General features: G+C 41.7%; 2 non-coding genes across 2 annotated transcripts; both read right to left on the bottom strand.

The window, feature by feature from the left end:
- Nucleotides 1-442: 442 nt before the first annotated feature.
- Nucleotides 443-548, bottom strand: LOC144705063 (small nucleolar RNA R71). Its single transcript, XR_013581965.1, has one exon. It is a non-coding gene; the product is annotated as a small nucleolar RNA R71 (small nucleolar RNA).
- Nucleotides 549-13,922: 13,374 nt separating this feature from the next.
- TRNAY-GUA (transfer RNA tyrosine (anticodon GUA)) lies at nt 13,923-14,005 on the bottom strand. The gene has a single exon. It is a non-coding gene; the product is annotated as a tRNA-Tyr (tRNA).
- Between the last annotated feature and the right edge of the window lie 6,747 nt (nt 14,006-20,752).

Here is a 20,752-nt window from a genome sequence, read left to right as displayed (position 1 = left end):
TACATGAGAATGTCGTTAAAGTAGACAACGACAAACTTGGCGATGAACGTGCAGAGTACTTCATTCATGAGTCGTTGGAAAATACTCGGCGCATTGGAGAGGCTGAAGGGCATGACTCTCCACTCATACAACCCGTCTTTAATCTTAAAGGCGGTCTTCCATTCATCTCCAAGACGAATCCATACCTGATGGTACCCACTATGGAGATCTATCTTCGAGAAGATAGTGGATCCTGCTGATAACATGATAAATGAATTTTTGGAGAAATGTGATTCTTATAATATTGCAGGAGTGACGTCAGATGCTTTGAAAATGAGAATGTTCCCTCACACTCTTAAGGATAAGGCAAAAGATTGGTTCAGAACTGTGGGTATAAATTTTCAGAATTGGAGTGAGATGGAGAGATGTTTTTTGCAAAAATATTATTCAGTCAGACGGACTAATGCCTATAGGAAAGCAATTAGAGATTTTACACAGGGAACTATTTCTTTCAGTGAAGCATGGGAAAGATTGAAAGACCTTACGAGAAAATGCCCTCATCATGGTCTTCCTGATTGAAAAATAGTTCAGATTTTTTATGATGGGTTGAATGACCATGAGATAGGTAGAGTAGATAGTGCTAGTGGTGGTACGTTTATAGATAAAACAATCAATGAAGCTTCTAGTATTATTTAGAAATTGGCCGATAGTTGTGCATATCATCAGGGATTGAGTCAGAATGGAAGAATTTCAGGTCCAAAACGTGGAGGGCTAATTGATGTTAGTGCAATAGAACCTGATTTGTGGAAAGATAAGGTAGAGAGGGACTTAGGCAAACTGGGTAAGGCTATGGAGGAGCTTTCCCAGAATATGAATAAGATGATGAGTTCCTCTCCAAACATTACTTCCCCTTCTACTAACCCTAAACATCCTTCCCCTCTTTGTTCCATTTGTGAGAGTTTTGATCATACTAATGACATTTGTTCTACTCTTGAACAGGTGAATGCTTATGAGGGAAATAACCTAATGCAAGGAGCTTGGAATCAGAAGGGAAATTATGGAAATCAAGGATGGAGCAGAGAAGGGAAAAGCAACTTCCAGCCACGTCCACATCATCAATAGAACAATCAAAATTATCAGAATTTTTCTTCTAACCCTCGTCCTAATTTTATTCCAAATTCTCATGATTCGTCTTCTAACTCCATGATGGACATGATGAAGCAGATGATGCTCAAGCAAGAGGAATTCTTGGAGAATCAGAGAAGAATGGAGGCCAGAATGGAGAATTTGGAGAGGAAGAATACTGAATAAGGAGGTCAAAGTTCTCAAGGGAATTTCAGGGGTAAAAATAATAAAGGTAGGATGGATGACTTTCGCACCCCCATCCAAAATTCAGATCAACTTCCAACCCAACCCAGTGTTAATCCTAGAAATATTTCTTTTATTGATCATGATATTGATGATTCAAAACATTCTCCATGTAGTGAAACATTTGAATCTCGTGAATCTTATCATGAACATGTTCGTCTAAGTGGAATTTCTAGATTAAGGAGTGGGAAGGAACTAGTTGATGCATTTGAAAAAAAAAAACCTTGTGTGGAACCTGATATAGAGGAAGAGAATAGAATTGTTGATGATTTGAGAGAAGACCCTGAAGAGTCTCTAGGAAAAAAAATACACTAGAACCTAATCCAAAAGACAACATACCCCCTATTCCTTTTCCCCAAGCTTTAAAGCCTTCCAAAGTTCCTCCTGGTGATAATCAATTGCTTAAAATTTTTAAGGAATCCACTATCACTATTCCTTTTGTAGATGCAATTCAGAATATTCCTTCATACTCAAAGTTTTTGAAAAATCTTTGTACTCCATCTAGAAAGCAAAAGAGGATTCAATTATCAGACAGTATTAGTTCTATTCTATTAAATCAAATTCCTAAGAAGAAAAGGGACCCAGGAGCTCCATTGATTAAATGTGAAATTAGAGGAATGATATTTAGCAGATCACTTTTGGATACAGGGGCAAGTGTGAATATTATGCCCAAAGCTATTTATGATAAGTTTAAATTTGGAGAACTAGAGCCAATTTTGATAGAACTGCAGCTAGCTTATGGATCAATTAGACAACCATATGGAAAGCTAGAGGATGTGATTGTGAGAGTAGAGAATTGTTGTTTTCCTGTTGATTTTATTGTAGCAGATATGAAGGTTACGGAAAATTTGAGCCATGCACCTATAATCATTGGTAGACCTTTTTTAGCAACAGCCCAGGCAACCACTAATTGGGGCAAGGGGACAGTTGAACTCAAAGTTGGCCAAGAGAAGATAGAAATTCAGATTTCTAAACTTCTAAAATTCCCTGAAAATTCTGGCGAGGATGCATGTGTTTGTGATCTTGTTGATGAAAAAGATTTTGAGTTGCATGTGTCCCCTTTGAACTCAATTGCTCCTTATGAAGATGAAAAGGAAACAAATGATCTAAATATTGATGTTCCAACTAATATGTATACATCTGAATTAGAACTCAAACCTCTACGTAGCTCTCTCAAGTATGCATTTTTAGGACCTCATAGAACTTATCCAGTTATTATTTATTCTCATTTATCTCCCAATCAAGAGGATGCATTGTTGAAAGTTTTATCTTTGCATAAATCAGCTATAGGATGGTCTATTGATGATATTCATGGCATTAGTAGAGAGGTTTGTGAGCACAGGATTTTTATTTAGGACAACATCAAACCATCTAGAGAGGCCCAAAGGCGCCTATATCGTCATATGTTAGAGGTGTTTAAAAATGAAATCATTAAATGGTTAAAAGCTAGCTTTATTTATGTAATTTCTGACAGCCCACGGGTGAGCCCTGTTCATGTTGTGCCTAAGAAATCTTGAATAATTGTGCAGAGAAATGAACAGGGGGAAGAACTCCAAACTAGACTTCCCACAGGATGGAGGGTTTGCATAGATTATAGGAAATTGAATTTAGCTACCAAGAAAGACCACTACCCTCTTCCATTTATTGATCAAATCTTAGAAAAACTTTCAGGACAATAATATTTTTGTTTCCTTGATGGTTATTCAGGTTGTAATCAGATTGCTATTCATGAAGATGATTAAGAAAAGACCACATTCACTTGTCCTGTAGGAACTTTTGCTTTTAGGAGGATGCCTTTTGGGTTGTGTAATGCACCAGCCACTTTTCAAAGATGCATGAGTGCCATGTTTTCTGAATTAGTGGGAGATTCTTTAGAGATATTTATGGATGACTTCTCTGTTTTTGGTTCTTCATTTGTTATATGTTTTTCTAATTTACCTAAGGTGTTGCAGATATGCGTAACGAACAAGCTGGTTCTAAGTTGGGAGAAGTTCCACTTCATGGTGCAAGAGGGGATAGTGTTGGGACATCAAGTCAGCAAACGTGGGCTGGAGGTAGACAAGGCAAAAATTGAAGTGATCAAGGACCTTCCTCCTACAAACCTCAAGCAACTTAGAGGTTTCCTTGGCCATGCAGGCTTCTATAGGAGATTCATCAAGGATTTTGCTAAAATCTCCAAGCCCTCAACTAATTTGCTTTCCAAAGATGTTGATTTTATTTTTGATTCTCAAGCTAAAACTGCCTTTTTGCTCTTATCCAAGCTCCAATTTTACAAGCCCCTAATTGGGATGAACCATTTGAACTAATGTGTGATGCTTCTGATTTTGCAGTAGGGGCAGTTTTGGGCCAAAGGGTAGAAAAGAAGCCGGTGGCCATCTACTACGGTAGCAAGACCTTAGGCGAAGCACAAGTCAACTACTCAACCACATAAAAGGAATTGTTAGCAGTTATTTTTGCTTTAGAAAAATTTTGTTCTTATTTGTTAGGTAGTAAGATAGTTGTTTTTTCTGATCATGCAGCTTTTAAATTTTTGCTAAGTAAAAAGGAAGCTAAACCTAGACTCATGAGATGGATTCTATTAATACAGGAATTTGATCTATAAATTAAAGATAAGCGTGGGTGTGATAATCCTGTTGGAGATCATCTGTCTAGATTAACTTTTGACTCACTCTCACCCATTTTTGATCAATTTCCTGATGGTATGCACAGGTCGTTAATTATTTAGTTTCAGGTCAACTCCCTGATGATTGGGATGTTAATGCAAGAAAGAGTTTCCATAAAGAAATAAAGCATTATTTCTGGGAAGAACCTGAATTATTTCATCAAGGGGTTGACCATATACTTAGGAGGTGTGTACCCTATGAAGAACAATGGAAGATTATAGAATCTTGCCATTCATCTCCATATGGGGGACATTACTCTCCTAAAATTACAGCTTCCAAAATCTTGCTAGCTCGCTTCTGCTGGCTTATCTTGCACAGAGATTGTTTTGAAATCTGTAAAGTTTGTTTAGTATGCCAAGCTGCATTGAATTTGCGCAAACAAGATCACATGCCCTTGCAGCCTATTATAGAAGTTGTGGTATTTGATCTATGGGGAATTGACTTCATGGGACCATTTCCAATTTCTGAAGGATATGAATATATCCTGATGGGAGTTGATTATGTTTCCAAATGGGCAGAAGCCATTCCCACTAGATCAAATGATCACAAAGTGGTGCTGAAATTTATTTTACAGAATATTATTACCAGGCTTGGATGTCCAAGAGGAATCATTAGTGATGGTAGTAGTCATTTTAATAATTCCCACTTTAGGAATTTGTTGAGAAGATATGGAGTCCACCATAAGATGACAACCCCATACCACCCTCAGGCTAATGGGCAAGTAGAAGTTAGTAATAGAGAGATTAAAAAGATTTCGAAGAAAATAGTAAGGCCTGATGGGAGAGATTGGGCAAGTAGACTTTATGATGCTTTATGGGCTTATAGGACTGCCTATAAAACAGCCTTAGGAATGTCCCCCTATAGAGTAGTCTATGGGAAAGCTTGCCACCTTCCTGTTGAAATTGAACATAAGGCATATTGGGCTATTAAGAAACTTAATCTGTCTTTAGATGATGCAGGAAATAATCGCCTTTTGCAGCTCCATGAACTTCAAGAGTTGAGGAATGAAGCCTATGAGAATTCTCTCATCCACAAGTCCAAGATGAAGCACTTTCATGACAAGGTCTTGAAGAAGAGGAATTTGCATGAGAATCAAAGAGTTTCGATTTATAACTCTTGTTTGAAGTTATTTCTGGGAAAATTGAAATCACGATGGGATGGACCTTATGTTATTAATGAATTTTTTATTCTGGTGCAGTCATTATTACAGATACAAAGACCGGAAAGTCCTTTACAGTCAATGGTCAAATGTTGAAGCCCTATCTTGTAGCAGATCAAATACAACAACCTATGGTCACCATCCTGGAAGATATCCCAGATATACCACCATTTCCTGATTCTTTCACCATCTCCTAGTTTGAACTTTTACAAATTCTCCTTTTCTTAGCCTAATTTCATCATAAGACATTTTAATTTTGCTTATTTTTACTTGGACAATTAAGGCCATGATGGCCATTTGTTTTTCTTCTTGTTTTGTTATTCTATTTTTATTTATTTTAGGTTTTCCATTAAGCAGCAGGACAGCTGAAGCACCATAAACTTGTCCAGTGGCAGCCAGTTCATATGGGATGATCAGCACCTACTCCATTTCGGTTTGCATTCTCGTTTCCCTTCCCTTGTTTTACCATTATTTGCATTGGGTCAATGCATATAGCAGTTGGGGGGGGGGGTTTAATTTAGGTGTGCAACCGAAAATAGAAAAGGTCTTTATGCATGAATGGATCATATTTTTCGTTTATAAAAATATTTTTAATGTTATTATTCTTGAATTCATACATCCCATATAACCATCCCCAGCTTGAGAAGTTGTCCAAACCATGATCCATAAGGCATGAGTAGAGAAGTAATACTCTTTTAGCAGATCAAAAGCATCTCTTGATGGTATAATACATGAGTCTAGACACTCTTGGTCAGTTCCTAAGTGGTTAGGATATCTAGTAGGGTGAGGAGCAGACATGAAATTCAAAGTGTAGAAGTACTATCATTGTGGAAGGGAATGATGAGTGAATTGATTGGTTCCCACTTTTTACTTAAGGATATCCATCACAAAGAATTTCATCTGGAAGGAGAGATGGTCATTTCTTCACGTGTTAAGCACAGAATCATCTGCCTTCAACCACATAAAGCTAATTTGAGAACCATGTGTCCTACCTTACTTCATCACCTACAACCCTTCTTCCACCTATGTAGTTGTGAACTTAGATTTTATCCTTTTAGCTACCTTCCATGTTACTTAAAAGATGCCCAACTCCCAAAATTTTGTTCTCCTCTTCCCCTTTGTGATATCATCTAGTGATGATGTATTTCCATTGTTGTCTCTCTCTCTGTTTCTTCTACATCTTCTCATCTTATTTCTTCTCATTCTCACCAGCATGGGATGAATTCACGATTTTTAATTTCAAGAAATTCATCCCGTTTGCGTTTGCTGTTTCACTTACTTTCTTGTTTTGGAGAATCAAATGATCAATGAATGGGCAATTTTATGATCCAAATACTATACAATTGAGCTTGCCCTACATATCAAGTGCATTTAGCAAGACAAACATTTCATTTCTTCTTTTGGAGAATATAATCTCATATGTATTGTTCTTGGTTGTTCACCCCTTGAAAAAAAAAAGAGAAAAAGAATAAAAAAAAGAATACAAAAAGAAAAAATAAAAAACAATAAAAAAAGAAAACAAAAAAACAATTATGGGGTGTTTGTTTGTTTATTTCTTGATTCCCATTTTTCGTTTCCCATGATTTTGTTGGTCATTGTAATAATCCTTTGTTTATGTGGAGACACGCCTATCTCATCCACATTCTTGATGAACTCCACTTCCTCATATTTGTTCACCTTCTTCTTGTGCATTCTTCTCATTCATCTATATTTGGGAGTGGGCTATTTTAAGTAACATATATCAATCTGACATCCATAATTTTCCCCTCACCCAATCCTTCCCATGTTGATGTAACTCACCTATCTCCTCTTTTCCCTACCTCTAGGTATCCATGTTTGAATTTAACCTCACCATACATGTATTCCTTTGGTACACTCTTTATATTATGTGTTAGAACTTGGATGAGAAAAATGACTCATTTCAAATTTCAGGTGGAAGCGAGATATTGTGTGGGTAAGATGAGGGCCACTTCTATTGAGTGATGAGGGCCACCTTTCTTTAGAGGGTGAGACCTTTTCATGGTGATAGTACCATACCTAGAGAGAAGTAAGCTTCCCTCTTCATGACCACTAGCTCTTTCCATCACTACAAAGGACTTGACCATTAGTGCTTTAGTATTTTATGGGCTATTTATACTTAGAGATGTGATTGGTATTAATCACACTTCATACTTGAGTCTTTTGTTTCAAGGGATGGATGGACTTCTCAAAGGCGAACCTAAGGCCCATTGCTAAGGGACTAGCAATGAATCGAATTCAAGGGTGTTGATAACATGATAAATGAACCTATATTTGTAACAATTTTAGATGTTTGTAGTATTATTAATTTATAATTTATCATGTTATTATTTGAATTAACCAAATTTTTATGCATTAGCTAATAATTCCAACTTTTGCACGTTATGATTATTTTTCACTAACTTCATTGACTTATATGAAGTAAATCAGTTTTATTTCTGATGAGTATTTTATAGTTACAAATGAGCAGAAATTTACAGGAATTAGAAGATATCATTCTGAGCAAAATTGGAGGATTTTTGGGAGCTTAGTGATTGTCAAAATGGGCTGCAAATGATGAAACGGTATTGTGGGATTTTAAAGGAGAGATCAGAGGGACTTGGACCATGACCTGACCTACCTATTGGGCCTGCAAACACATTACAAAAGAAACAAACTAGAAAGGTCTGGAATATGAAAAGCCATGAGCCTTTTCATATTCCCCAAACAAGCCTCTTCATATTCCCACAAAGAGACAAGGGGAGGGGGGTTAAGCCTTTTCAACTCCCCCCTCCATTATTGGGGATTTGACTAGTCAAGGCCCCCCCCCCCTTGACATTCTCGTAATGGGGGGGCTGACACACCCCAACAAACTCCACCTTGGTAGACACCCTAGTCGCGCTAGGTGTTCTTGTCGCTTTCCCACGTCGCATGCGCTCCACCTCCATCAAGGTACCTGCAACATGTACCAAGTCCAAACAATGTTTGAACTTCTCCACCATGATGACCTTCGTCAACATATCCGCGGCATTCTCCTCCGTGTGCACCTTCTGAAGGATAATCTCCTCAGAATTCAGCAGCTCCCGGATCTTGTGATACCGCACATCAATGTGCTTCGACCGTGCACGATATACCTGATTCTTTGCCAAGTAAATGGCACTCTGACTGTCGCATAATAGAGGAACTCCACCTTGAGAAATGCCGAGTTCTTTGAACAAAGCCTTCAACCACAAGGCCTCCTTAGCAGCTTCAGCTGCCGCCATGTAGTCCGCCTCCGTTGTAGACAATGCAATAGTTGCCTGAAGTGTTGGCTTCTAGCTCACAGGTCCACTGGCCACTGTAAGCACATACCCGATCGTGGATCTTCGATTGTCAACATCTCCTGCAAACAAAGCAAGAGTCACATAATCATCAAGACGTGCAGGCGGCCTCGTCTCCCGCCTCGCCCGCCTAACAGCAATGCTCTCAGAATTTGCCGCGACCTCATCAATTGATCCTCCACCGTCAACTGAACTAGGTGGAATCTGCACATTCTCCACCTCCACCCAAGTCCTCTCTTGGACATTGCCGCCACCTAAATTCTGATCTCCCTCCTCATTGGAAGGCTTCACCATGTGATTTTCATCAAAAACCACATCCCTACTGAACACAATCGTCTGCGCTTTCGGATCCCAAAGCCGATAGCCCTTCACTTCATCGCTATACCCCAAGAAAGTGCACTTCTTGGACTTTGGATCAAGCTTCGATCCCTCATCAGCAGGTGTAAGGACATAACCTGGACATCCAAAAACACGCAGTATGGAATAGTCCACAGGTTTTCCAGTCCATACCTCTTCAGCCACCTTCCCATTAGGAGCAGAATTCGGCGACGTATTCACCAACTTTAGACAATCTCTCCGAAGATGTCCTTTCTCGTGACACTTGTGGCATGTCACGCTCTTCAACCAATTGGTCTGAGACTTGGACCAATGGTTCTTCTCTCCTGACTTCCCCTTCTCCTTCTGCCGTCCTCGTTCCTTCCCGTTCTTCACGCATAGTGCCTCGCCATGGGTATCTTCAGCTCCTTTCTTCTGCTGATAATACTCCATCAAGGTTGTAATAACCTCCTCAAGACCTGGCACTTTGCTTCCATGCAACAAGGTCGTCACGAGGTGATCATATGACTCGGGAAGAGAAACGAGCAGAAATATCACTTTGTTCTCGTCATAGAACACCTCCTCAATCTTCATCAGATCTGTAATCAACTGATTAAAACAATCAATGTGAACAGATAAATCAGCACCTTCAACCATTCGTAGCCCAAACAATCTTCTCTTCAACGCCAACTTGCTCATCATCGACTTCAATGCAAAGCACTTCGCCAACTTCTCCCAAATCACCGCAGAATCCTTGTTGCCGAGAACATGATAAAGAGCACTATCGGACAAACATGATTGAATGGTGCTTGGGGCCTTCTGCTGATACTTGTGCCAATAAGCTGCCGTAACATTATCAGGCTTCGGCCCGTCCAAGGTCAACGTCAAATCCTGCTGGATCAACATCGTACACCCGCTGCTGCCACAGGTTAAAGTTTGACGAGCTGTCTAGCTTCTAAACATCAAAATGAGATGAAGACGACGCCATATCAAATCTGAGTGAACCAACCAATAGCTTTGATACCACTTGTTGAAACTCGTTGAAGAGAAAATAACGACCCAAGATGCTACGGTGAAATGCGGAATCAACTCGGACAAGATAAGTCGGCAAGTAGAGACAGATAACAAGAACCTGTTTACGTCACTAGTGTGACGTCAACGTACAAGGCTCTTGGTGCAGGGCAACGACTTCTCCTGTGGTGCTGCAGAGCAACTCCTTGAACTCCCAAGCCAAGGGAGTGACCACCAAAGAGTGATGAAGACAAACCAAGGTAGAGAGAGAGGAGAAGAGAGGAGGAGACTAGAAGAATGAACAGAAAACTAATATGCATTGCCTTTGAGAATAGGTTTGCCCTCTATATATAGAGAGCCAATTACAGTTTAATGGAATGTGAAAGGTCTGGAATATGAAAAGCCATGAGCCTTTTCATATTCCCCAAACAAGCCTCTACATATTCCCACAAAGAGACAAGGGGAGGGGGGTTAAGCCTTTTCAACTCCCCCCTCCATTATTGGGGCTTTGACTAGTCAAGGTCCCCCCCCCCCCTTCACATTCTCGTAATGGGGGGGCTGACACACTCCAACAGATACCCGAGTCTCTTTGTTTCTACGTCTCCCATTTATCTGTTTATCCAAAAATATAGGTTATCTTTATCCACCTTGATGCATCTTTCATTTTCCGGCCCTATACGTGCCTTTGCCGCCATTCCCACTTAACCGTGTCTTTATTTTCTCGCGATATCTAGTAGCCTAGTTGAGTGTGAACAGACAGTTTCTTCTAGAAGCCCACTTGCTGCGTCGTTCCGATAAGAACAGAAGACTGGATGAACATTGGCGGTTGCTAGCGTTGTCCCCAGGCTGTATTCTATTCATAACAGTTTGTCTTACGGGTTGATCTGATTTTAAGTTTTGGATAGCGACAATAATTGCTTTCTGGATTGTTTTGGCATAAGTTCAAAGAGAACGCGCTATGAAACTGCTAATGGTCAACACTCTCCAACCAAATATCTGCATACCTATACATAGAAAGGAGGCTGGATGGGTGGCGTATACTCTAGTTGCAAGGTTAAGGTAACTGGCTTGAATCGCCTGAAATTGGCTTTTGCATGTAATAAAATATGCGTCATCAATGGCGCTTCGTCTTCATATATTCACCGCTTCTGCGCCTCAGTTCTCATCAAAATCAGTTATTATCCGCTCCCGCTCGTAAACTTCGCGCCTCAGAATCTTTATCTTTCTGAGTCGAGGCCCGGCCCGGCTCGTGTCGTTCTAACTACCGACGGGCTCAGTATACGATCTCGCGCAGTAACTGGGAGTCCTATTACACCTATGGCCAACTTCAATTCACCAAACCCAGGTTCATCTCGTATAGTGATTGTGGAAGTAGACGGTTGATGTATCAGACTCGACTCTGTCTTTCGTAGTATGCATTCCCATCCGTGTCGCAACGGATTCCCGAATGGAAAACAGCCTTCGGTCCCCCAACCTTACTCATGGCAACCTTCTGGCCGCCCAACAACCTATAACGCTAGTAACTATTCCCACTAGGGCTAGGAAGTAAGCCCCACAACCCAAAGCGGCGAAGAACAAATAGAATTTGCTACAAAAGCCGGCTAACGGGGGTATTCCTGCGTATGAGAACATTGTAATGGAGAAGGTCAAAGCCGAAATAGGATTCGTTTTGGCTAGAGCGCCCAAATCGGCTATATATTTGACACGGGTTTGCCGTAATGCTGGAACTACGGCGAATGCATCTATCGTCATTGATGCATAAATAAAGATACCAATTAGTAGTGATTGAATTCCCTCTATGGTTCCACATGATAAAGCAGTACGAATATAACCTACATGTCCAATCGAACTATGAGCTAGAGGTCTTTTGACTTTCGTTTGGGCCATGGCGGCCAGTGCTCCTAAGATCATAGAAGCAATGCTACTGAAAAAGAAGATTTGTTGCAATGTACCTCCATATGAACCAACAATAGAAACACGTGACATATTTCCAGAAATAGAGATTTTAGGCGCAATAGAAAGGAATGCTGTAACCGGGGTGGGTGAACCCTCATAGATATCAGGTGCCCACATATATATAGTCAAAAGAGATATGGAGTCCGATGGAGAGGGGGGTTTTCTTCGGGGCTCGAGAGATGGAATAGATAGGGCCCAAAAAGTGGTTAATTCGCCGCTGGGGAATTCACACAAAAGGGGAACCATTTTTTGGTTCCTAAGGAACGATGAAACGAAAAAGTGCTCTCTGAACCGAACGTGAAAGTTGTTTTCCATCAGACGGCTGTTCCCGTAACTCTACTCTCGACTTGGATTATATATCCAAAAAGGTCCGTCCGCTCTCGGCCATTCCACACGTTGCCTAGCAGAGGTTCTGAGGTCACGAAGAACTGAAGTGGATTCTATCTTTTTTTTGTAGTAGATGCCGAACCTGCTGCTCAGTAGACGGGCGCAGCAGCTACATGGACCCCTTTCCTTTCTGTTGTTGCCAGCGCTTTTCCGGGCCGAGCCGGAATTCTTTAAAAAAGGTGCGGAAGCGGTGAAGATGAAGATGAAGACGATCGGGAGTAGAAGCGAGGAATTTATGAGCAGAAGCGACGGAGCAAAGTCAAAGAACGTTACAAAGTCAAAGAAACGTTATGAAATAAACGAAGTAAATCATGATGCCAGGTGATGCTAATCAGTTCTGAAATAAACAAAGTAAAGAACTGACTGAAATAAACCCGGAAACAAAATTATTATCAGAACCTTTTCAGTGGGTAAGTAAGGTAGGCATACAAACCACCGCAACACCTTAGTCAGCACGCCTTAGTCTATTTGTAACAAAGAAGTAGGCTAGGCTGAATGGAAAAAAAGAAAGGGACAAGGGCGGTCGTCGCTTGGCGCGAAGGCTGCTGGTTCGGGGTAGGGTACGGTACTAAAGGTCCTCGGACTTCCAAGCGGTTTTTTTGGCAGCAGTTCACCGTTGGATCTCGCCAATACAGCCTCCTATAGTTTTCGTTACCGAGATATCTTTGATTTTTTTCCCAGGGATTTCTTGGGTAATCAGCTCCCTAGCAAACAGTCAAATTTTTTGTATTTATTCTTCTTTTTATTCTTGACTTCGCTCCGTCGCTCCCGCTCGTAAACTCGCGCCTTGTCGCTTTTCTTTCTTTCCTCGTGGGCAGGAAGCACACCAGCTGCGTGCGTTGCGTGATTCCATTGTGTTTTATGCACTTGACTGGGTGGACAGTTGACCGGAAGATAACTTAGATTCGCCCGGCCAGCTGGCGGGCGGCGTGCTTATCTTGTGCGACAACACTTCAGAGCGAGTGGCTCTTCTAGTCGGGCAGCTATGTGACTTCCAGAGAAAGCGGCGCTTTTGTGTAACATGCTATGGTCTCAACGCCCTTACGAGGTAGTGATGAGTTTCACGCGCTCTAAGCCCAGCCCGCGCGCAGTTAGGAAGATTGGCCACAATCATAGCGGTACCACCCATCCTACCCTACCATCTATAGGCGGCCGTTCGTCCTACAGCCGCCCGAAGAGGAACTGCAGTGATCTTGAATAGGAACCCTACAGCGATAGATAGAATCCCCATAAAAATACCACTGGATCGAGCACCAGTGATTTCGTATCCGGTCAAAATATTGGCTAATTGATCGATGTGAGTAGCTCCAGTAGACCCATAGATCATGGAACAAATAGGGTGGGTAGGCCCAAAGACCATACTAAACAAGACGCGAACCCCCCTCGTTACCGTACGGCTCGCACAAAGACTCCTAAATCCATCCCGTTCTTCAGCTTTTCCTCTCCAATCCTCAATATAACTTGCATTCCCCAGCTTCAAAACTACATGTACCGCACGCACACTACGGCTTTTTTGAGGGTGGTCGCTTCATTCGCCTATCGTACGTATCTATCGGCTTGGCTTCGTCCCAAACGAAGGAGGAAGCGGGGGCGTGCGTGTAGGAATGCCGGCTACAGAGACTACAAGCCGACGCCAGAAGCTAGTCGCTTCTATTCTCGTTGGGATTGGATATCGATGGTCATAAATAACAACCTCTCTAACAACATATGAAACTATTTCACTTCACGGCCACAAAAAAGAGCTTCTTTCTTCTCGTCTACAACAAGTGGGAGAGGCAGGATTCGAACCTACGTAGAAAACCTTCAACAGATTTACAGTATGTCGCTTTTGACCGCTCAGCCACTCTCCCCTTCCCGGGCCGAGGCCCACGGTTTCTGAATAAGAAGGCGCTTAGGAGCGTTTAGGCGCGAGTGAGCGGGAGCGGAGCGAGGAGCGTTTTGAAAAAAAACAAAATCTTCTTCTTCTTCGAAAGAAAGAAAAAAGTTTTCCGAAGCAAGGCGTGGAAGCGGTGAATATATGAGGCGCGAGGAGCGTGAAGATGAAGATGAAGACGAGCGAGCGATAATGAAAGGTTCTGAAATGACTTTGGTTGCGGATAAATGAAACGAAGTCAAAGAAATAAACGTTATCCTTATCCAACGTTCAGCAAGAAATTGAAGGTAAGCGGTTGGCTTACTAGCGTTCCGGGAGAACAACGTTAGTCAGTTCATTCATAACTCTTAAAGCAAAGGCGCGAGTGAGCGGGGGCGACGGAGCGGGAGCAAAAGAAGTCAATGAAGATTCAGATGCTAAGAAGTCAGATTCATCTTCATCAACGATGAATCAATGCGCGACGGCGCTTAGCGCTTAGGAGCAAAGATGAATCAACGTTCTGAGGCGCGAGGCGCGGAAGCGATGAATATGAGGATTCAGACGCGAGTGAGCGAGCGTTTACCAGCATCAAAGAAAAGAAAGAAAAGAAGAAGGATAAGTAAAGTCAAGTAAAATAACTACGACAGTTCTTGAAGAATGATAACCGCTCCCGCTCGTAAACTCGCATCGCTCCCTTATGCTCCAGCTTGCTCGTCTTCATCTTCACGCTCGTCTGAATCTTCACGCTCGTCTTCATCTTAATATTCACCGCTTCCGTGCCTTCGTTCTTTTTAATACTGAAAAAAGGTTCCGCTCGTAAACTCGCCCCTATGAACATTATGAAATAAATAAAGTGACGAAGTAAAGGTTATGTTTTTTTAACATAAAGAAGTCGCTTCTGGCGAAGCAGCGAGTTAATAAATAAGCAAGTGAATGAACGAGCCAGCGAGCTGCGAGTGAAGTGCAACACTCGTAAGGCGCGCAGCGCGCAGCGGATAAATCCATCAATATCAACTAGTCGTGACCATGTTTTCTTTCTTCTACTGACACTGAGCGAGCAGCAAGCGTAGGTTACGAAGTCATTTCAGGGTGGGGCGCGCTAGCGCGCGTACTCTTCTGCTATCAATGATACTAAAATCAAAAAAAAAATGAAGTGTGTTTCGAAGAGATCGAGACGCTGTACTGTTTTCTTTACAAATTCCATACATACTAAGATGAAGGCGCGGAAGTGGTGAATATATTAAGATTCAGGCGCGAGTGAGTGGGCACGACATTAGGAGCGTTTACGAGTAGAAGGTTACGCAGTAAATGAAAAGGACGTTCTTTCTTCAATTTTATCAATGATATCCTTCGTAAACTCACGCCTTGGATAAGCTTCTTTTATGTTATTAACCTGTGAAACTCTTGAATTTAATGAAGTGCATTCTTATTCTTAGCAAATAGCATTTCCTACTGATTTGTCCCTGGATGGACCTATGTTGATTCTGAATTATCCGTCGCTACACTGCTCCCAAGGACTAGCAGAATCGAAATAGCGAAATTCTTGGGTCATCTCAATTGGTTCAGAAACAACACGTTTCTCTGGATCATCATAGCGTACTTCCACATATCCACTAAGAGGAAAGTCTTTTCGTAATGGATGACCCTCGAAACCATAATCTGTTGATATACGGCATAGATCTGGATGATTGATGGAAGAAACACCAGACATATCCCATACTTCTCGCTCCCACCAGCCGGCGGATGGAAATGGACTGACTACCGGAGATATTCGTGTTACTTCGTCCGCACTTGTTTGTACACGAATGCGTGAGTTATACCGAGTACTCAGTAAATTATGGACCACTTCAAATCTTCGTTTTCGAGAGGGATGATCAACTCCGCAAATATCGATCAAAACTTGAACCCGTGTATAGGAATGAAATTTGAGAAAGAACAACAATTTAAATGGGTAGTCCGTATTCGTATCAGATCTATTCCCATGTTCCGATCTTTCCATTTTATGTACCATTTCTTGGGTAAAGTCTCCCAACTATATTTGAAAATGGATTGGTTATCCATAAAGAAAGCTTGATTTTTGTTCCGCTTCTTGCTCTTAAAATTCAGAAAGACTTGTCGTAAATCGCCGATTGGGTTGGTCCGACCAAGAAAGGCATGGGAGTAGATAGGTTCCGAAGGTTATCCGAATTATCTTTCAGAAAACCTCACAGCACACTAATACATAATAGTCCAATATTCATGATCGGCTGTATGCTAAGCTTATGAATCGGGTATAGAACCCATGGGGATGCTTGGTTAGCATTTCGAATCCTACCTAATGTTTGCTTTTGTTTTTGTTGTTTTTGTTGTCGAAACTATCCATGGGCACTGAGTTTATTTCTTGGGCTGGAATAGAAAATAAGCTTTGATTTTCGTGCTTACTCATCCGCGAAAAGGCGCGGAAGCGGTGAATCTTCAGATGAAGACGCGACTGATGGCATGAGGAGCGTGAAGATTAAGATGAAGACGATGGAGCGGAGCAAAAAAAAGAAATAAAATAAACCATTGAGATAGTGTTGAATTCTATGGAATTTCTGTTACTTGACTGAACAACACAAATTGTTGTTTGTAATTTCAACTACATCGAATGATGTTTCGAATTATTTCATAACCACAGCCGCCTCTCTATGGAGTTGTTGGATCGCGATTCTACTTTGATCGTTATGGACTGGTACCAAACGACCTAATTTTAACAACCAGCACAGTCACAATGAAAATGGCTCCTTCTTTAGTGAGATTATATGAACAAAAACCAAAGTCATTGCTAAGCTTATACTATTTCTTACGGTACGAATGTTCAGTACCGATTCTTACGGGAGTCGATAAGTTGCAAGCGCCCCTATTCCGAATTGGATAACCCTAGTGATTAGCATCTCCTGCCTTTCCTTCGGAAAGCCTATGCTTGTAAGGATCTGGGCCCATACATAAGCGCGCATGGGAATAATACTCCAGAAAATCCTAAGCACAGATCGTATAGGCTTAGACCTTAATATCTTGATCTTACATCCAGGTATTGGACATCCATACCTTCGCCGACTCTGGCATCCGGGCGCTGTAGATGCAGGTTCTACCTATGTAAGCTCGGTAGATCGAATCTCCAACTAGAATAGCGAATATAAACCAGGTGATGCTAATCACCGCTCCATTAGTCGCGTCTTCATCTTAATCTTCCCCGCTTCCGCGCCTCTTTTCATACATATATATAAAGAAGACCAGTCATTATCCGCTCCATCAGTCGCGTCTTCATCTATCTTAATCTTCCCGCTCGTAAACTTTGCGCCTTCAGTCGCGTCTTCATCTTAATATTCACCGCTTCCGCGCCGCTCAAGCTAAAGCTGTAGATTGTATATCGATTTGTCTTAGCAGTTCCTTATGGGAACTTTTAATTCACCAACTGGTTCAATTAAAATATGTAACATTACCGATAGGTTCAGCATCTTCAAGAGAGAGTTTTGCGTGTGCTTTGATAATTGACTTCGTGCAGAACTTTCAGCGGTTCAGCTTTAGGTCTCGGTTCTGGTGCTGGCTCAAGTACTGGTGAAAGTGCCTGAACCTAAGCGTCTCGCAAGGGTGTGAGTTCCTATATTCTTTAGGCTTTAAAGATTTAGCTTTAACAACTTTCACTAGCGCTTGGCTTTGAAACCTAACAAGATTCTCTGCACTTGTGCTTAAAGGTTCTGAAAGAACTAGAAGTGAACACCTAATAAGGTTACGAAGTAATTGAGACTTCGTAACCTTCCCGTGAGCAAGAGCGGAGTTGACTACGCGAGCCTAAATAATGAATGCGAGTTTATTTAACGGAACCCACCATTAAGATAAAGGCGCGAAGTTTACGAGCGGGAAGATTAAGATAGATGAAGACGCGACTGATGGAGCGTGCGAATGAGCAGGAGCGAAGCGACGAGCAGCGGATAAATGATGTTAATTACTTCGTAACCTGCAAGAAATAAGTTATGAAAGAAACGTTATGAAATAAAAGGTTACGAAGTAAAGTGTTAAGATAAGTGTAGAAGTAACTGATTTTAATTATTAACATAACCTAAAACTTTAGTTCAAGTAATCACCTACCTCTCTACAAGACAATTCATTCTTCCTCGGAACCTAGCTCTCCCAATTCGGATAATTTACTATTTACTTCTCTGTTCTAAAGCTGGACAGGCTTGAAAGTAAAGCAGAATGGTTCTGAAATAAGAGCGACAAGGTAATCTTCGCTCCCGCTCGCCTGTAGGAGAGCTTTCTTTATTTCATAATGTTTGTTTGGGAGTCATTATTCGACCCGTCTTTCTAACACTTCGCGTTACCTTCCTCTCTTCCCCAGTCTGTCTTATCATATTGCTTCCTGGTACGGTGACTCAGCATCCTTCTCCTAACCCGCTCACTCGCCCCTTTTGTTATCTTTACTTCTTGAAGAATGATAACCGCTCCGTCGCTTCTGCTCATAAATTCCTCGCTTCTGCTCCGCTCCTCGCGCCTTGCTTGGTCAGCCATTCCTTCTTTATACGATAACCTTCATCTTAATCTTCAGATTCATTTACTGCTTATCATCTTCGCTCCGTCGCGCCTTTTGCTCATCGCTTCTTCGCTCCTAAGCGCGTCGCGCGTGCATTCGCTCCTAAGCGCCGTCGCTTCTTCGCTCCTAAGCGCTAAGCGCCGTCCGCTCGTAAACGCTCACTCGCGCCTCAGACCTCTGTCGGACGAACGTTGTTCGCTCCTAAAGTCGCCCCGTCGGAACCTTAACTTACTGCTTGTGGATCAGTTAATTGAGGCACCTACCACCTTTCTTCGCTATGTAAATAGAGGACCGGAATAAGCCTTCCAAGAATGGATTAAGGTGGGCTTCGGATTTACATTCAATTTTTTTTATCATAACCGGGAACCTTTTATAACAATATAATGGGCGTTAATGCTCTCAATGGTGAATTGATCATTCGCTCAGGACTGAATGGAAGAAAAGTAATGAAACCTGCTATTGCTACTGAATAACCTCCGATGACTTTATCAATAATAAACCCCGCAAGTGCCTTTTTATTCGTTCGCCTCTTCAGTTCCATCCAAGCTCGGTTTTGTCTAAATCTTCGTGGAAGAAGAGGAAGCGGTTCACCAGCCACTACATCCAGGGATCCCACAAAATCATTAAACCTGGCGGCTGCTCGTTCTTTAATCAATGATTCACCGGCCACTAGATCGATGAAGAATCTCTCAAAAATCTGCTCTTTGATAAGTGATTCACCAGCCACTACATTCAGGGATCCCACCTTATTCTCAAACCTGGCGGTTCGGTTGATTGGCACTCTTGTAAGCTCATCTTGCCTACAAATTGTGGGAGTACCTGGTCCTGCATCCACCAAGAACATTTCTTCCCTTAAGCGTAAGCGTAAAACTGAAGATTGTAAGGCGTTTCCACTACATAATAAAAAACTGGAATTAGATCTTGGAAATGATCGACTCCAACTCATTATAATTTGACTTTCTTTCAGAACCTCCTATTCCTATGGATCAGAAGCATCCAGCAGTGCCACGCCAGAAGGACTAAGTTGGGGAACTCGTTAGAAGCGATTTCCCGCTTTCGCCTCTCTCTATAGGCAGGCTTCACAAAAAAAAGCTCCCTGTGGGCAAGTGCTCTTCAGCTCTTAATGCTCTCAAGCAAAAAATATCTGACTCGGCAGGGAATCGCAGATTGATTATCTTAAGTAGACACATTCCTTGAAGAACGATAACCTTCGGAACTTCTTTATTTGACTTCGTAACATTTTTTTCTAAAGATAACCTTTTATGTTAAAACATAAAACCTTGAAGAACTGTTCTTTATCCGCTGGATAACGTTTCATCGCTCCCGCTCGTTCGCTTTTGCTCCTGCTCATAAATTCGCACCTAAGCGTCGCTCATAAATTCGCGCCTCATTCATCATTGATTCATTGACTTCGTAACGTTGCTCCCGCTCGTAAACGCTCCTAACTAAGCGCCCGCTCACTTGCGCCTTGAGAACATGAATCATTTTATGTGAAAAAAAACATAACCTTGCCGCTCTGTCGCTTCTTCGCTCCCGCTCGTCTTCATCTTCACGCTCCTCGCACCTCATATATTCACCGCTTCCGCACCTCATTCGATTCATTCAACTCTATGCTTTCTTTAAGATCACGTTCAATCCAAAAAGGTCGAGTAGTACACGCGTCTGAACTTTTGCAAGTTCCCCTCCGAGAGTATTCACTTCTTGCTGGATATTGCCGGTTCCATTCCAATCCAAAAAAAAGAAGAGAACCTGTTTAACAGATTTCAGCTTATTCGCCACGACTGGGTAGCCTTGGGCCAACTACATGCAAGGATACATTAAGAGAAATCTTCCTCTTGGGGGTTGGCTTTATATGTTAAATTCTTTGAAGAAGAAGAAGAATTTTCTCTTTCATTCATTCTGAAAAATAATAACTTATGATTTTTCTTTACTTTAACTTTATAATGTTTATTTGACTTCGTAACGCTCCTAAACGCTTCATCAGTCGCGTCTTCATCTATCTTAATCTTCCCGCTCGTAAACTTCGCGCCTTCGTTCTTTCAGGTTACTAAGTCATTAGCATCACCTTCGGAACGTTTATTTATGTTATTACATAACATAACCTGTTCTTCATCTTCCTCCTAAAGTCGGACCTTGCAGAATGTTGCTCGCTTCTAAAGTCGCTTCGCTCCCGCTCCGTCGCTTCTGCTCATAAAC

The sequence above is a fragment of the Wolffia australiana genome, chromosome 6 (genome assembly GCF_029677425.1).
Source record: "Wolffia australiana isolate 7733 chromosome 6, ASM2967742v1".
In the NCBI taxonomy this organism is placed as follows: domain Eukaryota; kingdom Viridiplantae; phylum Streptophyta; class Magnoliopsida; order Alismatales; family Araceae; genus Wolffia; species Wolffia australiana.
The sequence above is the reverse complement of the archived record's forward strand: the minus strand, read 5'-3'. Positions and strand labels throughout refer to the sequence as shown.